This window comes from Salvelinus sp. IW2-2015, unplaced genomic scaffold, assembly GCF_002910315.2.
Source record: "Salvelinus sp. IW2-2015 unplaced genomic scaffold, ASM291031v2 Un_scaffold2342, whole genome shotgun sequence".
NCBI classification, from domain to species: domain Eukaryota; kingdom Metazoa; phylum Chordata; class Actinopteri; order Salmoniformes; family Salmonidae; genus Salvelinus; species Salvelinus sp. IW2-2015.
In genome coordinates, this window is record NW_019943667.1 from 59,437 (window position 1) to 76,091 (window position 16,655).

General features: G+C 44.2%; 1 pseudogene; it reads right to left on the minus strand.

Annotated features, from left to right (window-relative positions):
* LOC112073713 (lysine-specific demethylase 6A-like) overlaps window positions 1-16,655 on the minus strand; it is an 81,757-nt pseudogene that overhangs the window by 59,126 nt on the left and 5,976 nt on the right.

The following is a 16,655-nucleotide window of genomic DNA, read 5'->3' on the forward strand; positions in this document are numbered from 1 at the left end:
GAGAAACACTTGGCATTGTAGTGGTGTTTCTCCCTCTGTCCTACCAGTCTGTCTGGGCCTGCGACTGTTTAATGGTTATCCTTCTGTCCCTCTTACCAGTCTGTCTGGCCTGGGACGTAATGTCTCTCCCTCTGTCTCTACCAGTCTGTCTCTGGCCTGGGGACCGTGTACCGACTGTTATGCCTCCTGTCTCTACAAGCTCTTGTCTGGCCTGGGACCTGTTTGATGTTATGCCTCCTGTCTCTACCAGTTCTGTCTGGACCTGGGGACTTGTTTGATGTATGCCTCCTGCGTCTCTACCAGTCTGTCTGTGGCCTGGGGACTGGTTGATGTTATGCCTCCCTGTCTCTACATCTCCCCGGGTGGCCCAGTGGTCTAGGCACTGCATCCAGTGCTCTGCTGCGCCACCAGAGGTCTCTGGTTCGGCGCCCAGGCTCTGTCGCAAGCCGGCCCCGCAACCGGGATCCCTGGGGCGACGCACCAATTCGGCATGAGCGTCGCTCCGGGTTAGCGAGGGTCTTGGCGCTAGGGGGTTTGGCCGGTAGGGAATCCTTGTCTCAGTATGTAAACAATGTAATTCAAAAATGGTATAGCATCATACTGTAAGTCGCTCTGGACTCTGAAGAGCGTCTGCTAAATTGACGTAAATGTAAACTGTCACCAGTCTCCGTCTGGCCTGGGGACTGTTGCAGTTTCCCTCTGTCTTGACCAGTCTGTCTGGCCTGGGGGGGACTGGTTTTGCATCGTTATGCCTGGCCTGGTCTCTACCAGGCTGTCTGGCCTGGGGCACTGTTTGATGTTATGCCTTCCTGTCCTCTACCGTAGTCTGTCTGCCCTGGGGACCATGTTTGATAGTATGCCTGCCTGGCTCTACCAGTCATGTTCTGGCCTGGAGGGAACCTGTTTGATGGTCATGCCTCCTGTCTCTTACCAGTCTGTCTGGCCTGGGGACCTGTTTGATGGCGCCCTGTAGCTCTCTAGGCCCAGGGTTGGTTGGAGACCACAGCTCTAGCCCTGTAGCTCTCTAGGCCCAGGGTTGGTTGGAGACATCTGGTAACATTACATCTGATAGTGCTGCATTCCTCTGTAGCCTCTAGCTGTTGAAAGTAAGTTGTAGTACATAGAGGGAAACCAGATGACATGCTTCCCTGTAGCCCCCTAATCAAAGTTTGTTTGCGTACACAGATTTGCAGAAATGTTTGTGTTTCTAGCTCCAACTGGGCAGTAAGACCTAGCAAGAAAAAAATACAACGATAGATATATAATCCAGGTCGAGGTGAGAATTATTTAAGATACTGTTTGAAGATTAGGGTTTCAGATGTTTTCGGAAGATGGCCAGGGCTCTGCTGTCCTAGCTGAGCGGGAGCTGCCCTCCCGTAGGAGCAGGGTGACATGAGAACTTAGGAAGGTTAAAGACCAGGCGAGCTCCAGTGTTCTGGATAAGTTGCAGGAGTTTGATGGCACAAGCAGGGAGCCCAGCCAACAGAGAGTAGCAGTAGTCCAGATGGGAGAGGACAAGTGTCTGGATTAGGACCTGCGCCACTTCCTGTGTGAGGTAGGGTTGTACTCTACGGATGTTGTAGAGCATGAACCTGCAGGAGCGGGTCACTGCTTTGATGTTTGCAGAGAACGTGAGGGTGTTCTCCAGGGTCACGCCAAGTTTCTTTGCACTCTGGGARGGGGATACTGGAGTTGTCTACCATGATGGTCCGACTGTTGGCTTTACTACACGTAGATTCAAGATGGCTCCTAGTCAGGGCAGTAACACTTCCTAGCTGCATCATTCTCTATGGAATTACTCAAATGTAGATGCATAATGAATGCCTAGACAACATGTAGATTCAAGATGGAATCAAGTTAAATCAAAGACACATTCTAGCAGAATTTCTCCATATGGAAACCAACATAGTGGGCCTACCTTCTCTGTCCTGCCTGGGCCTCTGAGGAGGAGGGCTGCACTGACCTAGACAGGGAGAAAGGGCACCTACAGTAGTCAATATCAGGCAATGCCACAGATGCCTAACACCACTACACAGCCAAAGCAAAGTACTTACTCAACAATGTCCCAACTTCAACTCCAAAGTACAGTAATATATTCCCTATAATAGCTATATGGGGAGTGAGAGTATTTTGGTAAAAAGCTTCTGTTGTGATTTAAAATGATTTAGTTAGGCTTATTTGGTTATAGTGGCATCCAGTGGTAGTCGCTCGTCCCATACACTTTACAGGCTTGGATAGTGGTAGAAAACAGTGAGGTAAGCATGTGAAGAGACCGAGACACAGTACTGTTAACAACACAGCAGGGTCTGGTAACTGGTTACCTGGCTGAGACAGACAACGAAGACTGAACACTGGATTCCACACACAAAGCACCCTACTGCAGAGGCAAAGTGTGAGCAGACAAATAAAATTGTCCGGGAGAAAAATAATATCCCATTGTGAAATAATGTTTTTTATCCTATGGAAATACCAGTTGATGTAAATCGGTCTATGGGTTCATTTGCATAATTTAAAGGAACTAAATTGGTGTGTATTCGTTATGCATCTCATTTATCACATGCACACAGCATACAGACAGAGAGAACGGAAAAACCGTCAGACARCGCTTTTATAAGCCCAATCATAGCGCAACCATTCTAAATGAAATCGTGTGTTAAAAAAAGTTTTKGGGCCATGATTAAAAAAGTGTGCTTCTCATTTTAAGAAATTAKAGTTTATCAACATTTTAAGCTAAATGTTCTGATCAGATTCATTGCTTTTTAAGTATTTTATTGTAGTCTAGACCTACTGGTTGTATGAATTTGGGATCCATCGTCCCACAACTGTTTCTGGAGTCTGTTTGGGCTATTTCTTTCTCGACAAGTTGACCAATTGAATAGGTCAACTTTTCTACTATGGGGCAAWAGTAGATTAACTTAGGCTCATAGGCGGCGCGTCCATACGGTTAGGGGAAGCTTTCCCCAAGTAATTATATAGCCTACTTCTGTCTATACATAAATAAATACAATCACTCAAAATAGGCTACGAAAGCATGATTTGAACACAGAGGATCATTAGCTTGTTTTAAACCGCATTGCCTACAGTTGGAAAGGCAGGCAGCGCATGTAAATTTGGGCAACGCGCGTGAGTTATACCAAATAGACGATTGTTGAGTTGCAACTGCCAGCGAAAAGTAGAGGCCCAGCCAGGCATATTTCAATATTTAAAAAAAAAAAAAWCGCGGGGAAAAAATACRTTTGGAAAGCAAATGGCTCTTGCTGTAAAGAGAACACAATTTAAAAAACAAATCTGCTTTTTAATTATCAAAATTCTCAGCTTAATTGATCGAACAACAGTAGGCCTATAGCCTATCTTATTGGCACCAGTGGAAAGCATCGGCCATATTCCCGGTGAGTGAGCACTGTGCATATTCACCATCATTGTTGGGTGTTTAGACAATAATTTCCCCCTCCAGTTTAGATGAACGTCATATTCTATTCGTCTCCCCCCCTTCTCATAAGCCTTATATACACWACCGTTCAAAAGTTTGTGGTCACTTAGAAATAGCCTTGTTTTTGAAAGAAACGCTCATTTTTTGTCCATTAAAATAACAAATTGATCAGAAAGTGTGCACAGTGTACAGATTGTTAATGTTGTAAATGACTATTGTAGCTGGAAACGGCTGGTTTTCAATGGAATATCTACATAGGCGTACAAAGGCCCATTATCAGCATTCATCACTTGTGTTCCAATGGCACGTTGTATTAGCTATTCCAAGTTTATAATTTTAAAAGGCAAATTGATCATTAGAAAACCCTTTTGCAATTAAGTTAGCACAGCTGAAAACTGTCGTTCTGATTAAAGAAGCAATAAAACTGGCCTTCTTTAGACTAGTTGAGTATCTGGARCATCCGCATTTGTGGGTTCGATTMCAGRCTCAAGATGTCCAGAAACAAATAACTTTCTTCTGAAACTTGTCAGTCTATTCTTGTTCTGAGAGATGAAGGCTATTTCATGCGAGAAATTGCCAAGAAACTGAAGATCTTGTACAATGCTGTGTACTACTCCCTTCACAGAACAGCACAAACTGTCTCTAACTAGAATAGATCGAGGAGTGGGAGGCCCCGGTGCACAACTGAGCAAGAGGACAAGTACATTTACATTTACATTTAAGTCATTTAGCAGACGCTCTTATCCAGAGCGACTTACAAATTGGTGCATTCACCTTATGACATCCAGTGGAAAGTACATTAGAGTGTCTAATTTGAGAAACAGATGCCTCACAAGTCCTCAACTGGCAGCTTCATTAAATAGTACCCGCAAAACACCAGTCTCGACAGTGAAGAGGTGACTCCGGGATGCTGGCCTTCTAGGCAGAGTTGCAAAGAAAAGCTATATCTCAGACTGGCCAATAAAAATAAAATATTAAGATGGCCAAAATAACACAGACACTGGACAGAGGAACTCTGCCTAGAAGGCCAGCATCCCGGAATCTCCTCTTCCCTGTTGACGTACAGACTGGTCGCACCCCCAACACAAACTCTGTCCGCAATAATGCTATTTAAGACAGCATATCACACTACGCCCTCTCCCCACRCTTTAACCTTTTCATGATCGTAACTTAAGCTCGAGTGTATGAACGTAAAAGGATTTCCTTTCCCTGAACTGTCAGCTGCCTAACTTCCTCTTCCCCCCCCCCACCCCACCCGAAACTCAAACAGGCTCTAGTCTTGCTGCATATCAAAACGTCTATAKTTACTGTAAGTAGTATTCWGGGCTGTCTGACCTACAAATGACAGAAGCAGTAAAAAGCAACATTCTTAGAAAAACAAGTGTCATACAAAGCAATGGCAGCACTAATAAACAGAATTTACCGAGAGAATGGAAAACAGCTTCTGTCTATGGCCATCAGACTGCTAAACAGCCATCACTAACACAGAGAGGCTGTTGCCTACATTGAGACCCAATCACTGGACACGTAATAAATGGATCACTAGTCACTTTAAACAATGCCACTTTAATAATGTTTACATATCTTACATTACTCATATCATGTGTATATACTGTATTTTATACCATCTACTGCACCTCGTCTATGCTGCTCGGCCATATACTTACATGTACATATTCTCATTCACCCCTTTAAATGTGTGTGTATTAGGTAGTTGTTGGGGAATTGTTAGATTACTTGTTAGATATTACTGCACTGTCAGAACTAGAAGCACAAGCATTTTGCTAAACATCCTCTAACCATGTGTATGTGACCAATAAAATGTTATTTGAATTTAAAGTATGAGTTTATAGAATGAAAGAAGYACAATTGACTCATCAACAGTCAATCCCATCAGTCAGGTAAGGGTTCAATGAAAACACACACACAGTAAGGAACATACAACAGCTACACAAATGTAATGTACTATATAGCCTGTGTATCACTACACAGGCCCACGAGGCCAAGCAACTCCAGGTCTCAAGCTAATGAAAGCACACTATAGTCCAAAGGAAAATACTGTGAACGCGTACTTACCAGTGAAATGTGTTGTAATGGAAGTAGACCAAACCAAGGCCATATAAAAAGCCAGCATTCTTGAGAGAGGGAGAAAAAACATTAGTGGCAGGAACATTTAGTCTATTTCTCAAACAGCATTGGTAAAAAATAAATAATAATAATAATAATAATTAAATTAAAAAATTAAAGATACCATGTCTGAACAACACCGATTACTCAGTCAAGTTTCAACAACAAAAAGGACACTTCACATCCCTCTAGGATTCATCTGGGATTTTGTTGTGATATTTGCAGAGGGGGGGGGACACTTCACAATCCCTCTAGGATTCATCTGGGATTTTGTTGTGATATTTGCAGAGGGGGGGACACTTCACAATCCCTCTAGGATTTATCTGGGATTTTGTTGTGATATTCGCAGAGGGGGGGGACACTTCATTTCGCAGTGCCAATTGACATTTTTGCATTGCAATATGCAAAGATACAATTTGTCACGAAAAAGCACAAAAATGTAGATGGTTTTATTGTTTTATGAGGAAACAGTGCTGTGATTAGTCAAGTTTGCAGGCCCTTGCATAGCATAATATGAAGGGAATTGTTGATTTTGCCCACAAAAAATGATAATGCAATCCTGGAGGGATTGATATCACTAACATACAGTCCTGACTGAGTCATCTAAATGGAAAGTGTTTAGTTGGCCTAGTCAAAAAAACAGTAGCTCCTCATCCCTCTCAGGATTAAAGTGCATTCTATGCCCATAAGGTCAATGGCAGAGTAGAGGCCTAAATACCTACTGCAGTTCGTTTCCAAAGAGTGAAATTCAGAGGTTACCATTGTGTCCCAGTTATTCACCTTTCAGAGGTTACCATTGTGTCCCAGTTATTCACCTTTCAGAGGTTACCTTTGTGTCCCAGTTATTCACCTTTCAGAGGTTACCTTTATGACTCAGTAATTCACCTTGGAGATTACCATTGTGTCCCAGTAATTCACCTTGGAGATTACCATTGTGTCCCAGTAATTCACCTTGGAGATTACCATTGTGTCCCAGTAATTCACCTTGGAGGTTACCATTGTGCCATAGTTTCACATGACACTTTAGTACCGGTATCAGTCACAACTGAAAGCCTCTAACCACAGAACCTCCAACTCATACAGACATACCAATCAACCAGAAAACAAATGTCATTTTCAATACCAATCAGATGTAAATGTTCTTAATAAGAATTAAATTTTTTGGGGGTGAGAGGAAGAGAGTGGATCAGACAGAGAGCATGGCTGAGTTAGGAGGAGAGAGGAGAGGATCAGACAGACAGCATGGCTGAGGAGTTAGGAGAGGAGCAGACAGACAGCATGGCTGAGGAGTAAGGAGGAGAGGAGCAGACAGACAGCATGGCTGAGGAGTAAGGAGGAGAGAGGATCCGACAGAGAGCATGGCTGAGGAGTTAGGAGGAGAGAGGAGAGGATCCGACAGCATGGCTGAGGAGTTAGGAGGAGAGGGGAGAGGATCCGACAGACGGCATGGCTGAGGAGTTAGGAGGAGAGGGGAGAGGATCCGACAGACGGCATGGCTGAGGAGTTAGGAGGAGAGAGGACCAGAGACAGCATGGCTGAGGTCAATATCATTACATGAGGTCAATATCATTACATTTGACTTTTTAGATTTGAATGTATGCATTAATGAATCAATTATTTAAATCACACAGTCAATTTGACAAACTGTTTCCCTTCCATTTGGGACTTATTTTATTGATCAACAACATCTGCATAGAAGAAGCAATCTGTTATTTTATAAAAGTCTGCGCTGTCTCTTTAAGACCCATTACATCTCAGACACAGACAGACAGCGAGGCTCGAGCTAAGATGATCTTGACTGGGAAAGAGGTGAGGCGGGGGAGATGAAGTGAATKAATAAAGTTAWGTTATAATGGACATTGTTTTGCRAACAGTAATTAAATATTTTCAAMATTTCTACATACATTATTAGAGTTGAACTTCTGTGCAGCGTAACTGATGCAGCCCAGACTCCCAGTGAGTGCAGTGGTTCCTCAGGACAGACAGACTCTAGCCKCTAGAACTAGCTATGAGTAAGTGGAGCAGGCGATAAGGGGACATCGGCTGCTCTGACAGACTTGATCCTCTCTCTCAATCAGTAGACGACGTGAGACACATTTGACAGAAGTACCGAAAGCAACAAACATTTCAGTACCAAACCGTTTTTCAGGTTCTAGYATCGGAAAAAGTACAGAAGTTTCAGTATACCATGCAACACCAGTAATAATTCATCGATACGCATCGGTCCCCAGAGTAAGACGATGTGAGAGTTGAGAAAGTGAGAGAGGATGCGTGAGTCTGAGTAAGAATGTTTCTGACAGCCTGCCAGCCTATCCTTCACATTCACCTCACGTATCCCATGAGACAGACAGACTCAGTCAATGTTTTGACCATTTCTTCCACAGACTCAGGGAGTATAGCCTACCTCCCTGCTCCTCCCAGTCTCAGCATAGCTCAGTCAAGTCCTCTACCCCAGACCTGGCTCCTCGCCAACAGTCTCACACTCAAGCTCCAACCCTACACCCCAGCTTCAGCCCTCTGCCCAGTCCCAGGTAGCCCTTCCTTACTTCAGTCTAAAGCCACAGCCCTTTCTCCCAGGCAGCCCCAGAACCCGAACCGCAGCCCGGGAGAGATCATCAAACACTTCCCCAGCTCTGCAGCAGAGAACAGGGGCAGAAACACAACGCTGTCTGTCCCCATCACGGTCATATCCCAAACACCTCATCTCCACTCACACGCCAATGGGCACCACGGCAGACTGGAACTAACATCCATCCTCCTCTTATCCACCCACACTGGGCAGGGAGAGGACACACCGCATGATAAGAGCTGGTGGCTGGCCTGGCCGGGTCAAACGGTCGACTGAATATGACCCTGGAGAACAGCTTCCCTGGTCTAACACCATTCCTTTATGAACAGACAGGCATCGTCAAGGTGGTTGTATGCAGTTGAATGCCAAGACAACAAGGGATCAGCAGTCGACAGCTAGATCTACTTGGACACATGGTGTTTCAGAAAGTAGCAATTCGACAGCTAGATCTACTAGGACACATGGTGTTTCAGAAAAAATAACAGTCGACAGCTAGATTCTACTAGGACACATGTGTTTCAGAAAAGTAACAGTCGACAGCTAGATCTACTAGGACACCCGTGTTTCAGAAAGTAACAGTCGACAGCTAGATCTACTAGGACACACGTGTTTCAGAAAGAAGCAATTCGACAGCTAGATCTACTAGGACACACAGTGTTTCAGAAAAGAAGCAATTCGACAGCTAGATCTACTTGGACACACGGTGTTTCAGAAAGTAGCAATCGACAGCTAGATCTACTTGGACACACGGTGTTCAGAAAGTAGCAATTCGACAGCTAGATCTACTGGACACATTTGTTTCAGAAAGTAGCAGTCAACAGCTAGATCTACTTGGACACATGGTGTTTCAGAAAGAACAATTCGACAGCTAGATCGACTTGGACACAGGTGTTTCAGAAAGAAGCAATTCGACAGCTAGATCTACTTGACACATGGTGTTTCAGAAAGAAGCAATTCGACAGCTAGATCGACTTGGACACATGGTGTTTCAGAAAGTAGCAGTCGACAGCTAGATCTACTTGGACACAGTGTTTCAGAAAGGAGCAGTCGACAGCTAGATCTACTTGGACACATGGTGTTTCAGAAGTAGCAGTCGACACAGCTAGATCTACTAGACACACGGGTTCGCAGAAAGAGCAGTCGACAGCTAGATCTACTAGACACACGTGTTTCAGAAGTAGCAGTCGACAGCTAATCTACTTGACACACGTGTGTTCAGAAAGTAGCAGTATCACAGCTAGATCTACTTGGACACATGGTGTTTCAGAAAGTAGCAGTCGACAGCTAGATCTACTGGACACATGGTGTTTCAGAAAGTAGCAGTCGACAGCTAGATCTACTAGCACCACGGTGTTTCAGAAAGTAGCAGTAGACAGCTAGATCACTTGGACACATGGTGTTCAGAAAGTAGCAGTCGACAGCTAGATCTACTTGGACACACGGTGTTTCAGAAAGTAGCAGTCGACAGCTAGATCTACTAAGACACACGGTGTTTCAGAAAGTAGCAGTAGACAGCTAGATCTACTTGGACACACGGTGTTCAGAAAGTAGCAGTCGACAGCTAGATCTACTAGGACACACATGTTTCAGAAAGTGCAGTAGACAGCTAGATCTACTTGGACACATGGTGTTTCAGAAAGTAGCAGTCGACAGCTAGATCTACTAGGACACACGGTGTTTCAGAAAGTAGCAGTCGACAGCTAGATCTACTTGGACACATGGTGTTTCAGAAAGTAGCAGTCGACAGCAGAATCTACTAGGACACACGGTGTTTCAGAAAGAAGCAATTCGACAGCTAGATCTACTAGGACACATGTGTTTCAGAAAGTAGCAGTAGACAGCTAATCTACTTGGACACACGTGTTTCAGAAAGTAGCAGTCGACAGCTAGATCTACTTGACACATGTGTTCAGAAGTAGCAGTCGACAGCTAGATCTACTAGGAACACAACACGTGTTTCAGAAAAGCAATCGACAGCTAGATCTACTAGGACCATGGTTTCAGAAAGTAGCAGTAGACAGCTAGATCTACTTGGACACATGGTGTTTCAGAAAGTAGCCACTCACCTTCCAGTAGTCCGACTGTAAACTTTAGTACCTCTGATATGCAGATAATGCTGAGAGGAGAGACCAGTTAGTGAACAGATCAGAACAATACTGTAACAATTAGCCTACATTACATCATCTTCATCCACTCAACACAATCTTATGGTGGCACTACCTCATCAGCAATACAGGCCAAATACAAACCAAAGCATACAATAAACAGCTCTTCCAACTTAAACACTCAAGCATGAATACACACAAACTACATTTCTTCAAGAAACTCCTCCAGACTTGTAGTCATATAAAGCCCAGAGCCATCCGCAAACAAATGGCAGGGGAATTACATAACGGCAGAGAAGACTCAGACTATCTGTGTGACAAACAGAGACAGCAGAGCACGCCACACACCAACATAACTGCCTACTATTATTTGTAATTTCCAGACACTTTTACAGGGTTTGGAAGAATAAGAGTGTAGTCTGTCTGGCAGCTGCTGCTACTTTTAAAGGACAAATTCCAACACCGAAATCCTACTTCTGCCAAACATACAATTTCAAAAGCATTGTTATTACTAAATTAAGGATGTCATCTGGGTAGAGCTGTTGTGTGTAGACTGTGTGTGTGTGTGTGTGTAGACTGTGTGTGTGTGTGTGTGTGTGTGTGTTGTGTGTGTGTGTGTGTGTGTGTGTGTGTGTGTGTGTGTGTGTGTACTTATACGTTGATCACCTTTTGGATAGTTCTCCAGGAAAAGATTGAATGTGCCCAGCTGACAGAACATCTCTGGCTCTACTTTCCCTTCGGACTTCAGGATGGCAGAGTCATAGCAGATTACAGCCTACGGGGAGAGGGGAGAGGGGATGTGGAAGAGGAGAGGGGAGAGGGAGAGGGGGGGAGAGAGGGGAGGGAGAGGGAGAGAGGGGAGAGGGGGGGGAGAAGGGGAGGGAAGGAGGGAGAGGGGATGTGGAGAGGGAGAGGGGGAGAGGGGGAAATCATTTCAACACCCCGTATTAAAAATGGTGGCCTAAAGAAGGCCCCAACTTTTAGAAGTCCACACAAAATCAGTTTGAGCTTATAGGCCTAAGTCTCCTAAAAACTATGCACGTTGGTTGGGGTCTGTCTAATGGCAAAACATCCTGATGAGGAACATATGAAAAGAATAACAGCCATCTAATGTGTTACAAAACAGCAACTACAAGTCCCTAAAATAACTTGATCATCACCGAACCATATCGCTGTACCTCTCATAAAAATAGATACAGGTTTATGGCAGGTCGCCCCARACACACAGGTGTCCCCTCCTACCTTTCAGTGGGAGGGTGCATTGCAACGCTTTCACCGCCCAAGTCGTTTGGCAAGGTGACAAGCCAAGGCTCCCATGCCAAAGTTGGGGTTATAGTCTGGCAAAATGTAAATAACAGCCACACAAAATCACCACCACAGACTTTCAAAGAGGGAAGAGGGAGGTGTGCCTACCCAGTTTGGCTGAGGGCCAAATGAGAGTGAGCAGCACCTAGAAACAGGCAGTGAGCTGGAGGATGGAGAATCACTGGCTGAATAAAAAGTATGTGCACCCCAGCTGTATATCACCAGGACCAGTGGCCGGGATATAGCCTATCCACTCAGAGAGAGAAAAGGGAGCAGTTCGCTCGAGCCATTTCAAATCCTCCAACTTGATATCAAAACAACATTTGTTAGGTATGTTATCACAGTGCAGGAGCAATGGCATTCCAGGAACCAGGGTAAAGCGGTGGTCATGTGTTCCTCATTAGACGCACAATGTAGAGCAGGTGACACTGTAGAGCTGTATTGACTACGAGGGGGATCTCAGAGTCAGTCAGGCAGCCAAAGGTGTCAGACAGAGTGAGTGAAAAGAGAGAAAAATAAAGGAGAAAGAGAGMGAGGTCAGTGCAGTCCTGAGGGGAGACCGAGACACACAGACAGCATAGTCTCAATCGTCACACCACAGCCCTGTCTCATCCATTCAGATCTAGCCAGCCAGACACAGACATCCCAGACACTGTGCTACAGGATCACTCAAGACCTGACTGAAGCAGACAGTGGCTGATATGAACCAGACAAATGTCACCCCTTTCCCCCCCCACACTCCCCCCCAAAAAAACACACCATTCAGGATCACCTTCCCTCAATAAACAGCCAATGCAGTCACCCTTTCCCCCATAACAACACCATTGAGTACCCTTTCCCCCAATAAACCCATTGCAGTCACCTCCCCCCCAACCATAACACCAATGCAGTCACCCCTTTCCCCTCAAATAACACGCCATTGCAGTCACCCCCCCCCCCAGCACTATTTGACCACCTATGGGCTATATTTCCCATATACCCTGGGTACAGGGCTCTGTCCTGAGTTGCCGATGAAGGAGCCAACGCGCACTCAGCACTGCCTAGGCTCATATTAGCATGAGATGCCAGCTAATGAAGAACAGGGAACCAATGGAGGGCATGAAGTATGTCCCACAGAAATGTTCAAACTTCCTCACATGCTGCAATTCTATGCAGGGAAAAAAAATCAACTAGGCAAAGGTACATCAAATCAAACTTACAAGCCCTTCCCAACAATGCAGAGAGAGAGAAATAGAGAAATAATAGAAAATGTTATCTTAAAAAAAGATTATTTAATAGAACAGTGAAACACGTACAGTAATAATAAAAATGCATAAGATGCACAGTGTGTGATAACTTGGCATACACAAGGGAACCAGTACAGAGTCGATGTGCAGGGCAGGGTCTAAAATGAACAGCCTGCGGGTTGATTTTGGATTGCGCGGTAAGTATTCATTCACCAGCCACGTTGGCGGGTGTTCAGGCTCCACAGTTGAGCATTTATTGAATAAAATAAAAGTCAAGTATGATCACCTTATAGTCAAATAAATGCTGCAGTAGCTGTTTAAGTATTTCCTCCGTTTTATTTATAGCTGTGTAATGAAAGTCAAACTACGAATCCTGTATAGCCTATTCCACCTGGCACTGCAACTGCCTGGCTGGGGATCTGTGCACACGTAAAGAGCTGAGGGAAAGATTCCTTTTTATAAGCCCTGTAAGCCTGTGAAAGGCATAAAATTTAGTCTAATTGACTTGGCTATTTACAATGTTTGATCACAACATTTGTTGATTTTCGGTTTGAGTTTCAACTGCAAGGGAAGAGAAGACAATGCTGCTACTAGTCGGACTCAATCTCAACGGCACCAACACGACTAGGTAACACAAATATAAACATAGCATGTCAAGTGTTGGTCCCATGTCTCACGAGCTGAAATAAAAGATCCCAGAAATGTTCCATATGCACAAAAAGCTTATTATTCTCAAATGTTGCACAAATTTGTATACGTCGCTGTTAGTGAGCGTTTCGCAAGATAATCCCTCTGACAGGTCAGTGTGGCATGGCAGGAAGCTGATTAAACAGCATGAACACTACACAGGTGCAACTTGTGCTGGGACAATAGAAGGCCACAAAATGTCAGTTTTGCCACACAACTGCAGTTCTGTTCAACAGAGCTGTTGCGAGCAAATTGAAAATAAATGTCTCTACCATAAGCCACCTATAAAAACATTTTTTAGAATTGGCAGTACATCCAACCGGCCTCACACCCATAGACCACGTGTAACCACGCCAGCCAGGACCGTCAAATCTAGCATTACACCTGCGGGATCATCTGAGGAGGGGGGGGGGGGGCGGGGGTTGAGAAGTAGTTCTGTCTGTAATAAAGCCCTTTTGTGGACATTCTGACTCTGACCCGCAAAAACCCAGTCTCAACGTCAACAGTGAAGAGGTGACTCCAGGATGCTGGCCTTCTAGGCAGAGTTGCAAAGAAAAAGCCACCTCTCAGACCAGTCAATAAAAATTAAAGATTAAGATGGGCAAAAGAAAACACAGACACGGGACAGAGGAACTCTGCCTAGAAGGCCAGCTTCCCGGAGTCGCCTCTTMACTGTTGACGTTGAGGCTGGTGTTTTGCAGGTACTATTTAATGAAGCTTCCAGTTGAGGACTTGTGAAACATCTGTTTCTCAAACTAGACACTAATGTACTTTTCCTCTTGCTCAGTTGTGCACCGGGGCCTCCCACTCCTCCTTCTATTCTGGTTAGAGATAGTTTGCGCTGTTCTGTGAAGGGAGTAGTACACAGCGTTGTACGAGATCTTCAGTTTCTTGGCAATATTATAAAAATGTGACATTTCAGAATAAGAAGAGAGAATTATTTATTTCAGCTTTTATTTCTTTCATCACATTCTTAGTGGGTCAGAAGTTTACAAATTAGTATTTGGTAGCATTGGCTTAAAATTGTTTAACTTGGGTCAACCGTTTTGGGTAGCCTTCCACAAGCTTCCCACAATAAGTTGAGTGMATTTTGGCCCATTCCTCCAGACAGAGCTGGTKTAACTGAGTMAGGTTTGTAGGCCTCCTTGCTCGCACACGCTTTTCAGTTCTACCTACAAATTTTCTAATGGGATTGAGGTCAGGGCTTTGTGATGGCCACTCCAATACCTTGACTTTGTTGTCCTTAAGCCATTTTGACACAACTTTGGAAGAATGCTTGGGGTCATTGTCCATTTGGAAGACCCATTTGCAACCAAGCCTTAACTTCCTGACTGAGGTCTTGAGATGTTGCTTCAATATATCCACATAATTTTCTTCCCTCTTGATGCCATCTATTCTGTGAAGTGCACCAGTTCCTCCTGCAGCAAAGCACCCCTACAACATGATGCTGCCACCCCCATGCCTCACGGTTGGGATGGTGTTCTTCAGCTTGCATGCCTCCCCCTTTTTTCCTCTAAACATAATGATGGTCATTATGGCCAAACAGTTCCATTTTTGTTTCATCAGACCAGAGGACATTTATCAAAAAAGTATGATCTTTGTCCCCATGTGCAGGTGCAAACCGTAGTCTGGCTTTTTTATAGCGGTTTTGGAGCAGTGGCTTCTTCCTTGCTGAGAGGCCTTTCAGGTTATGTCAATATAGGACTCGTTTTACTGTGGATATAGATGCTTTTGTACCTGTTTCCTTCAGTATCTTCACAAGGTCCTTTGCTGTKGTTCTGGAATTGATTTGCACTTCTCGCACCAAAGTACGTTCATCTCTAGGAGACAGAACGCATCTCCTTCCTGAGAGGTATGACGGCTGCGTGGTCCCATGGTGTTTATACTTGCATGCTGTGGTTTGTACAGATGAACGTGGTACCTTCAGGCATTTGGAAATTGCTCCCAAACATGAACGAGACTTGGAGGTCTACCATTTATTTTTCTGAGGTCTTGGCTGATTTCTTTTGATTTTCCCATGTCAAGCAAAGAGGCACTGAGTTTGAAGGTAGGCCTTGAAATACATCCACAKGTACACCTCCAATTGACTCAAATTATGTAAATTAGCCTATCAGAAGCTTCTAAAGCCATGACATMATTTTCTGGAATTTTCCAAGCTGTTTAAAGGCACAGTCAACTTAGTGTATGTTCTGACGCACTGGAATTGTGATACAGTGAATTATAAGTGAAATAATCTGTCTGTAAACAATTGTTGGAAAAAAGTTTCTGTCATACACAAAGTAGATGTCCTAACCGACTTTACAAAATTATAGTTTGTTAATAAGAAATTTGTGGAGTGGTTGAAAAACAAGTTTTAATGACTCCAACCTAAGTGTATGTAAACTTCCGACTTCAACTGTACATATACACATAATTGTTTTTTTTAATATCGCACCTCGCGCGCACATTCAGTACTACCATATACACAGTCCTGCCATGGTACAGAAACAGTATGAACATCTGGATACCATCCAAACTACTAACAGCGCCAAGTCAACTAATCAAATGTCTGTCAAATGTCCAAGCAAAGCAAGCTACTATGGTATCTCCAAACATGCCCTAATAAAAGGGTAGCCTACATCAAGCTTACCCGTCCTGCTTGTCTGTCCATTGGCATGACAAAACAACAGTTGACAGTTTCTATAASAGGAACTAGTGCACACAGTACAGTAACCAAACAAAGCCTTCCAATCCAGGGCAACACTTTCACATCCCCCTCTCTCCCCCCCTTTCTGGAGCAGGTCCAGAGCTGGCTAACACTCTGTTTTCATGCCTTAATTATCAGCTGAAAGCCGGCCATGTGCCAAGAGAGGAGAGTTTAAAAAAAGGAAAGTGAAGTGGTGTACTGGCTGGATGCCAAGTGGTCCAACGTCCCTGCCCAATAATGTTTGTACCATGTTATGTTGCTATCATRTTGTGTTGCTGCCTTGCTATGTTGTCGYCTTAGGTCTCTSTTCATGTAGTGTTGTCTCTCTCGTTGTGTGTTTTGTCCTATTTATATTGTATTTATTTATTTATTTTAATCCTAGCCCCCGTCCCCGCAGGAGACCTTTTGCCAGGCCGTCATTGTAAATAAGAATTTGTTCTTAACTGACTTGCCAAGTTAAATAAAGGTGAAATAAAAAATGAATTGACCTGTCTTTAGCTCCAGCAGAGCTCTCTGCCCT